The sequence below is a fragment of the Panicum virgatum genome, chromosome 2N (assembly GCF_016808335.1).
Source record: "Panicum virgatum strain AP13 chromosome 2N, P.virgatum_v5, whole genome shotgun sequence".
Lineage (NCBI taxonomy): Eukaryota > Viridiplantae > Streptophyta > Magnoliopsida > Poales > Poaceae > Panicum > Panicum virgatum.
In genome coordinates this window covers 43,111,805-43,119,095 of record NC_053146.1, presented here as the reverse complement: position 1 = coordinate 43,119,095, position 7,291 = coordinate 43,111,805, and the positions used below count along the sequence as shown (strand labels likewise).

The 7,291-nt window shown below is 50.5% G+C and overlaps 1 long non-coding RNA gene across 1 annotated transcript; it reads right to left on the bottom strand.

Annotated features, from left to right (window-relative positions):
• Window positions 1-4,803: 4,803 nt before the first annotated feature.
• Window positions 4,804-6,365, bottom strand: LOC120660580. The gene is made up of 2 exons (XR_005669652.1): window positions 5,707-6,365; window positions 4,804-5,535 (listed from the first exon to the last, which is right to left on the bottom strand). It is a non-coding gene; the product is annotated as an uncharacterized LOC120660580 (long non-coding RNA).
• Between the last annotated feature and the right edge of the window lie 926 nt (window positions 6,366-7,291).

The following is a 7,291-nucleotide window of genomic DNA, read 5'->3' as shown; positions in this document are numbered from 1 at the left end:
GACGCTACATAATGGGCTCAGCAGGCCACGCCGCAAGCTACGCTACTCCAACGAGCGCCTAGTTGACGGGACAAGAAAAGACCCCCCTGAGTCAGGAGAGCAGCAGTAAAGATTCGCTACCGCTGTAGCCACAGTCACGTTGGGCCCACCTGTCGGGGCATCAACGCCCTATGTATCCGCTCCCCCTTGATCTATAAAAGGGGGGGGGGGGACGCCGCTAGAAAACCTCAGGCTGAGCAAGAGCCAAGGCCAGCAGAGGATAGGTTCATACACAACCCAGAACAATACATCTCACAGTGGACGTAGGGTATTACGCTCCGGCGGCCCGAACCACTCTAAATCGTGTGTTCTTGAGTCCCCTTTCTCAGCGTAGATCTAGCCCCATTGCCTAGTACTTCCCCGAGTACTCCCTCACTGGGAATAGGCGGGTGCGTTCCGCCACCCGGCTGTGGGTACCCCTAGAATCCCCACGACAGCTTCCTTCACCCGCTCCACAACACAAACTCATAACCACCAAGCGAAACAACCCCAACACAATATATAGTTCATCTAATTACTTAGCCAAGACCAGAGCCATATAGTATTGTGGTTGTACGGTTTTCTTGGGTGGTTCTCCATGTTCCAATTAAATCATCATAATACTCTTGTAAATAAGCATAGACAGAAGGATGGTTAGGGTCACTTGTCTTTCTCCAACGAAAAGCTACTCTTACTGCTCTTCAGCTTTTGCTCACTTGGAACTCTTGATCTTCAATTTTCAAACAGCGATCCTTCTACTCGGAGCAATCAACGAGCAACCATACAAAGCAAACAAAAAGATACAACTAAGAACAATACACCAGAACAAAAGAAAGGCTTTAAAAGAGCATACTAATGGATAGAGCTCGCTGCTACGGTTACAAGAGTGCAAGAAACACGGAAAACGGAGCTAGCACGTGGAAACTATGGGATAAACTATGAGTAAGGATTTAGTCGCGATTAACCAAAGGGTTAAGGACTAATGGAAAAAATATTTGTGAGACACAACAAAGTGTGCTCATAGAGGATAAAAAGGTTATAAAGCTATTGCACACGTCACAAGGATCACGTGAGCGCAAGAATCGGTGAAAACGGAGTTGAAACGTGAAAGATATGGCTAAAACAAGTTCTAGGGACTTGTTTGCGATAGATTTAAACATCTAGGGGCTAGCTCTAAAGAAACCAGGGACTAAAACGAAATTAAACCTAAACTACAAGGGCTAGCAAGCAAAAACTAAAGCTTTGGATGGTGGGCTCGATTTTAGAAAACCTCGGGGTGTTTTCTGTAAAGATTTGGACTAAAACAGAAATAGTTTTGAACTGCGGTGGATGGAGGGTCGATTTCCAAAAAGCCTAGGGGCTCTTTTGCAAAATTGGCCCGGTTGACTGGTAAGGCTAGGTTTGACTTGAGTTTAGATCTAATCGTGGCCGTGGATCGCAGATCAGACGGCTAGGGTTTGATGGGGCGGGTTGGCGGCGGCGCAAGGCTGCCGGCGGCGAGCTAGGCGGCGGAGCATCGCCGGCGTGTCACGTCTACGTGATTCCGGCCCCGATTCAACTCGGGTCTTGCTCTGGGAGCACGCGCGCGGCACGGCGAACGCGTCTAGGGCAGCGGCTCGAGCTAAAGCGGGCGGGGCAGCGCTTGCGGCGATGCATGGCGGAAGGGCGGCGACGGCGAGCTATCTCGCGCGAAGGAGAGGGTAAGGGAGGGGGAAAAGAGCCGGAGGGAATCCTCACCACACGGCGAAGCTTCTGCTGCGAGTGGACTCGACGGGGAAGCGGCGGAGCGGCGAGACGCGTGCGACCCGAGCTTCCGAGCTCCAATGGTGGCGGCGCGGCAGCTAGAGCTAGGGTTTGCGAGCGAAGGCGGCGCTGCGGCTTCGATGCGATACCGGGGAGCTAGGGCGCCTTATATAGGGCGGGGCTCGGGGTTCCTTGGCGTGCGCGCCACGCCGGAGCGGTGCGTGCTCCACCCGGACTCGGGGGGCGAGTCCCGGCTCGGCACGGCGGGGAAGACGGGTCCGACCGGCGGGACCCACCCGTCGATGGAAGGGAGAGGCGTGAGGGAGCGCTGGACTGGGCCGGGAAAAGCTGGGCCGGGGAGGTGCTTCGGGCCGGCGCGGGTTGGGCTGCAGGGGAAAGAAAAGAGGGAGATATAGGCTTGTTGGGCTGAAAACAAGTTGAGGAAAAAAAAGGTTTTGCATTTTTGAAACTGATTCAAACAAATTCAATTCAAGCTAAATTTAAATTCAGAGAATTCAAATTCAAATTGAACAAACAAATAAAATAATGCATTGCAGCATGAATGCAACACAAACAAAATAACCTTATTTAAATAAAAAAACCAATCTATTTTCTTTTACACTAAATTCTCTGTAAAGAAAATAAATGTTGGGAAAATTTTAAAATTAGGAGAAAATTATTGTTTTATTTTTAATTTCAATCACATCTTGAAATTCAAAAATTTTAGGGTGTGACAGAACCTTGCATTGCCATCACCCATTTTCTAATGAAAATTTATTTCAAAAAAATTCTAATAAAGAAAGCAAAGTCTGCATCTGCAACACAAAAAGAAAAGCATCGATTAATTGAAATCTAACACCTCAAGCTTAGGTTTTCGTATGGTCGCAGTCAATCACACCTAACCTAACCTGCTAACCATGAAATGCAACAAACAAATTCTTTTCACACAGGCAGGCACAGAAAAAAAAAGGAAGGGAAAAACGATGGCGTTGTTAATGACTTTGGGCAGGGGCCATGCAATGTCAACGCCAGATGCGTTGCCTCCATGAGGGGGGTCAGTCAGAGTAGGCAGGCGGGGGAGAGCTTATCGACAGACACAAGACGCCCGCTGACCGAACTATCTGCATCCACTGAGGTCGGTCGGCCGGGTCCCGGCTGGGGTGGACAGACCCGTTCGTCGCGATGCTTTGTTTGGAATCCAAGCAAAACTGTCACTTGGGTACTTGGGCTTAATCTCGATTGGGTAACCCTGCCGTGAGCCTGTTTGCAAGTAAGCCTCTGCAATAGGGCCCTGATAGTTGGTGGTAAGGAAGAGTTTTTTCTAGGAGGGCTAAACATTTTGTAATCTCGTCAGGTGATGTAGCACCGAACCTTTTGTTCGACTTGTGCAAGGATGTCTACTTATTTTGTTTTAGAGCAACTCCAACAGGTTAGCAATAATTCTAGTTAAATTTAACTAGTTGTAAGGTTTGTAAAAAAAAATACTCAGGTTCCTTAAGAGAGGGAAAACCAACCAGCGGCGGATCTTAAGGGGGTTGGGGGGCTCCAGCCCCCACTAAGAGCAGCTAATTACACCTAAATTACTGTAGCAAAAGCATCAAATCACCATTAAATTTTCACATAAATTAACATCTCCATTGTTTCAGCCCCCTTAGCCCCCATCCTGCATCCACCACTGAAACCAACAGAGTAGGTATAATCTGGACTCTTCATATTCAAATTATGTGGAACCCTAGCTTCCGACGATTCTTCCTCTTTTCGAACGATGCCGAACGTCTTCCGCCGTGCTTCGTCCCTACAGCGGCCCCCTTCCGATCCTCCTCTCCTTTGGTGTCCATGCCCTACAAGCCCCCTCTGATTCATTCCTACACACTGCAGTAGCTCCCTACGATCCTCCTCTCCCTTGGTGGCCAGGTGACGAGGGTATAAACCCGGGACCCCTGACGGGCCTGACTCGTGCAAAGGGAAGCCCAGCAAGTTCGCTGGGCCGAGAACGGGACGGCCCACTAAACGGCATAGGGAGCTGCCTTCGTTCCTAAGCCAACGAGTCCGGGAGCCCAACCTCCCGGGACACGTGGCGGCCCCCCGACCTAGCGCCCCGGGTCAGAGCCATGCCGGACGACCCGGGACATGCGTTCCAAGAACGTCGCGCACCCCTGACAGGCGTGCCGGCCAAGACAGGCCCCTTGCAGGCTCCAGGACTCCAGCTCCCCTTATCTTGCGGCGAGGGCTTAGGCAGCAGGACACTCTGACAAGGGGACAGCGCCGCTCGCGCGGGCCCCGCGACACAACGGGAGGAGGTATCAACAGACACTGCCTCCCCCCGCCGTAATGATGGTTGCCCCTGCGCGCCGTTTCATTATGCCAGCGAGCGTGACCGGACGTCCCCGGCCAGGCCTTAGTAAGGCGCCCCTCGCCGGGAGCCCCGCAGACAAGGAACGTAGGCTCAGGCGGACAAGACCGGAGGTGACCCCCGAGCGACCGTCCGAGTGGCCGGGCCGCCCCAACTGAGCAGGATGGGACAGCATCGGGGCAACTCGCCGCCCAAGAAGATCGCAGGATCATCCTTTGCCCAAGAAGATCGCCAGGATCAAGTCTGCCCACTCCCGACCGACCGAGTGGGCCCCGACGACTGACAAGAACAAAGGACACCCCGACGGTGACAAGACACAGCGCTAGATATATGTAAATGGGAGCCCTACCTTGGACTATAAAAGGGAAAGCCCCCCACATAGGAAAGGGTTGAACTCCTGGAGGTTCGACACTGCTTGACCAGCTTGTAAGCTCCCCTCTAAACTTTAAGCACCCGGGCCCAAGAGCAATAGAGCAAGAACACCACCCCCATACTAGACGTAGGGCACATTCGGCCTGAACAAGTCTAAATCCTCGAGTCTTAGCATGCTAGACCATATCCGATCAAGCGCACAACAAACGAACAATCGAGTAGTTTAGTGGTCGCCCATTTCCGCAGCGACAGTAGGTAACTACGATTTTCGCAAGACCAGGAAGAGCCACCTACAGCAGGCCGTCCGGACCATCACAAAAACAGGATCCAAAACAGATGAATGTAGAGCTTAAAAGTTTACAGAACATGTTCTTAAAAAAAATGTGGAGGCAAAATCTATGCAACTTGAATAAAATGGGGCCATATACAAGTGTTCACCTGGTCATATCTACAAATTATAAGTGACTACCGATCCCTCGTTCCCTGAACTGGACACATGCTTAGCGTGATGAAGATCAATTCAGTGAACTGAATGAGTGAACAAACCTAAACTGAATTCAGTGAACAGGTCACTGAATTCAACATGCATCATGAAACCTGAACTGAATTTTGATATTCACTAGCATAGAGAAAACATGGTCACTGGCAGCAAAACAACAGTATTTCTGACACAAAGTGAACCTGTGTTCGAACTACCAATTTCTAATTTTCAGTAGTAGCACATATATATTTATATTTGAAACTGTCAAGCACATATGCAAAATATGCAGGCACATACAAGCAGCTCGCATGAGCAAAAACAGGCATACTTTGAACAAGGGCATGCTGCAGTTTCAGCAACCATACAGATACAACATAAGTCTGAAATTTAAAACTGAATTCAAATACTTGCCACTAGATTTCAGACCCACCTAGCTCCAACAGATGCACAAGAAACCTACTTGCAAGCATCAATTGAAACAAACCTTTTTCCAAGTATAAACTGATCCTGCAAACTAGCTATTGTTCCCTGATGGTGTAGTGGTGCTCTAGTCATAACAGAAACCTACCTGCACATTCAGAGGTTTCACTGACTCACTGAATGCTAATCACAAAAAAATTATTTCATCTAATAACAGAGCAAAATAGCACACATCAATGCTTCCAGACATCTATGAATTCAAGTAATAAACACGGCAAAACAGCACACATCTATGCTAGTTATTCAGTGATCAAATTACCGGTGTGTGCCTCCTCCACGTCCTCTTCCTCATGTTCGAACAAATCATCTACCAACTGGATTAGGCTGCTTGTGGGAGGAACCACTTGACGGCGCATCAATCCGACACCGGAGGGATCAAATTCTCCATTGGATTGACGGGCCTTCGGATCGAACCTTCCCAGAACATCCTGACCAAAGGGAACAGTAGCGGAGGGAGGATTCCACATAATCGCCGCATAATCCGCCATCGACCAGCGCGGCGGCTTGTACATGAGGACGGCGGGGATCCTCGACGGCGGACGGAGACGCGCCTCCCTAGGTAGCTCGACGGCGAGCGGAGGGGCGCCTCCTTGGGTGGCTCAACGGCGGGCGGAGGGGCGCCTCCCTGGTCAGCTCGACGGCGGGCGGAGGCACGCCTCCCTGTGCGGCTCGATGGCGGGCACGGGAGGGTTGCTGGCTCACGGGAACAAGACCAGCGCGCCGGAGGGCGACGGGTGCGCGCGAAAGGCAGGATGGAGAACGGCGGGGAGTAGGCAAAGAAGCCTACCGGCTTTCCCGGGATGGAGAAGGAGAAACAGAAGTCACAAATTTAGATTTAGAGTCTCTGTTGGAAACGAATTTTTACAACCCTTTCTCTTTTTTTTACCTCTCCAAGTTGATTTACATAAGTTGTTGGAGTTGCCCTACGGATAGGGCTGGCTATACGTTGTGCTGACGGCTGACCAGTGAAGATGGATGGCGAGGGCGTGAAAATGGAGGAGTTTGACTTGATTAATGGAGCAATGGACTAGAGAGCGTGGGGACCGATGGAGATGGGCACTCTGCAACTGCAAGCAAGAGATGCTGACCTCTGCGACTGAAGTTTCGGTCACTCCGGACCCTCCCTCCGGCCTCCGGACATGGACCACGTGGCCAGTCACGCAACCTGCAACTTTCTTGGCAGTGCCAGGCGCACGTCACGTCAAGCAGTAAAATTCTTCTAGATTGTGTTTAGTTACAAAATTTCTTTCTTCAAATTTCACTATTTATCTATCACATCAAATTTTTTATCTCATGCATAGAGTATTAAATATAGATAAATAAAAAAACTAATTGTATAGTTTTGATGTACACGACGAGACGAATTTTTTGAGCCTAATTAGATCATGATAGGACAACAATTAATACAAATAAACGAAAAGTACTATAATATACTACAGTGTCCAATGTAATTTTTTACCACTATTTTACGGATCTAAACACACCCTAACATTGGTTGTTCGTCATTTATACGCACCGTCAGCCAGCCACCGAGTGAAAAAAAAATTGTACGCGTACAGGCGTTTGACCAGGAAGGCGTCGAGACCACCCGGGCAGGTCGTGGTGGACGACGGCGGTGATGCGCGCGCGGCGCAAACCAGGACGTCGTCGCGCGCGTCGCGCTTTCCCGGCCCCAGTCCCCAAGCTCAGAGACACTTCGCCGAGCACGAACGCGCGCTGGGCCATGCTGGTCAGTGACAGGGGCGCTTGGCATTGCCCCGCCTGCTCCCGGAGTAGCCCGGGCAGGGCGCCACCTCCTGTCTTGAGATGCATGCTGTGCGGCCTGCTCCAGGCAGGATTCACCA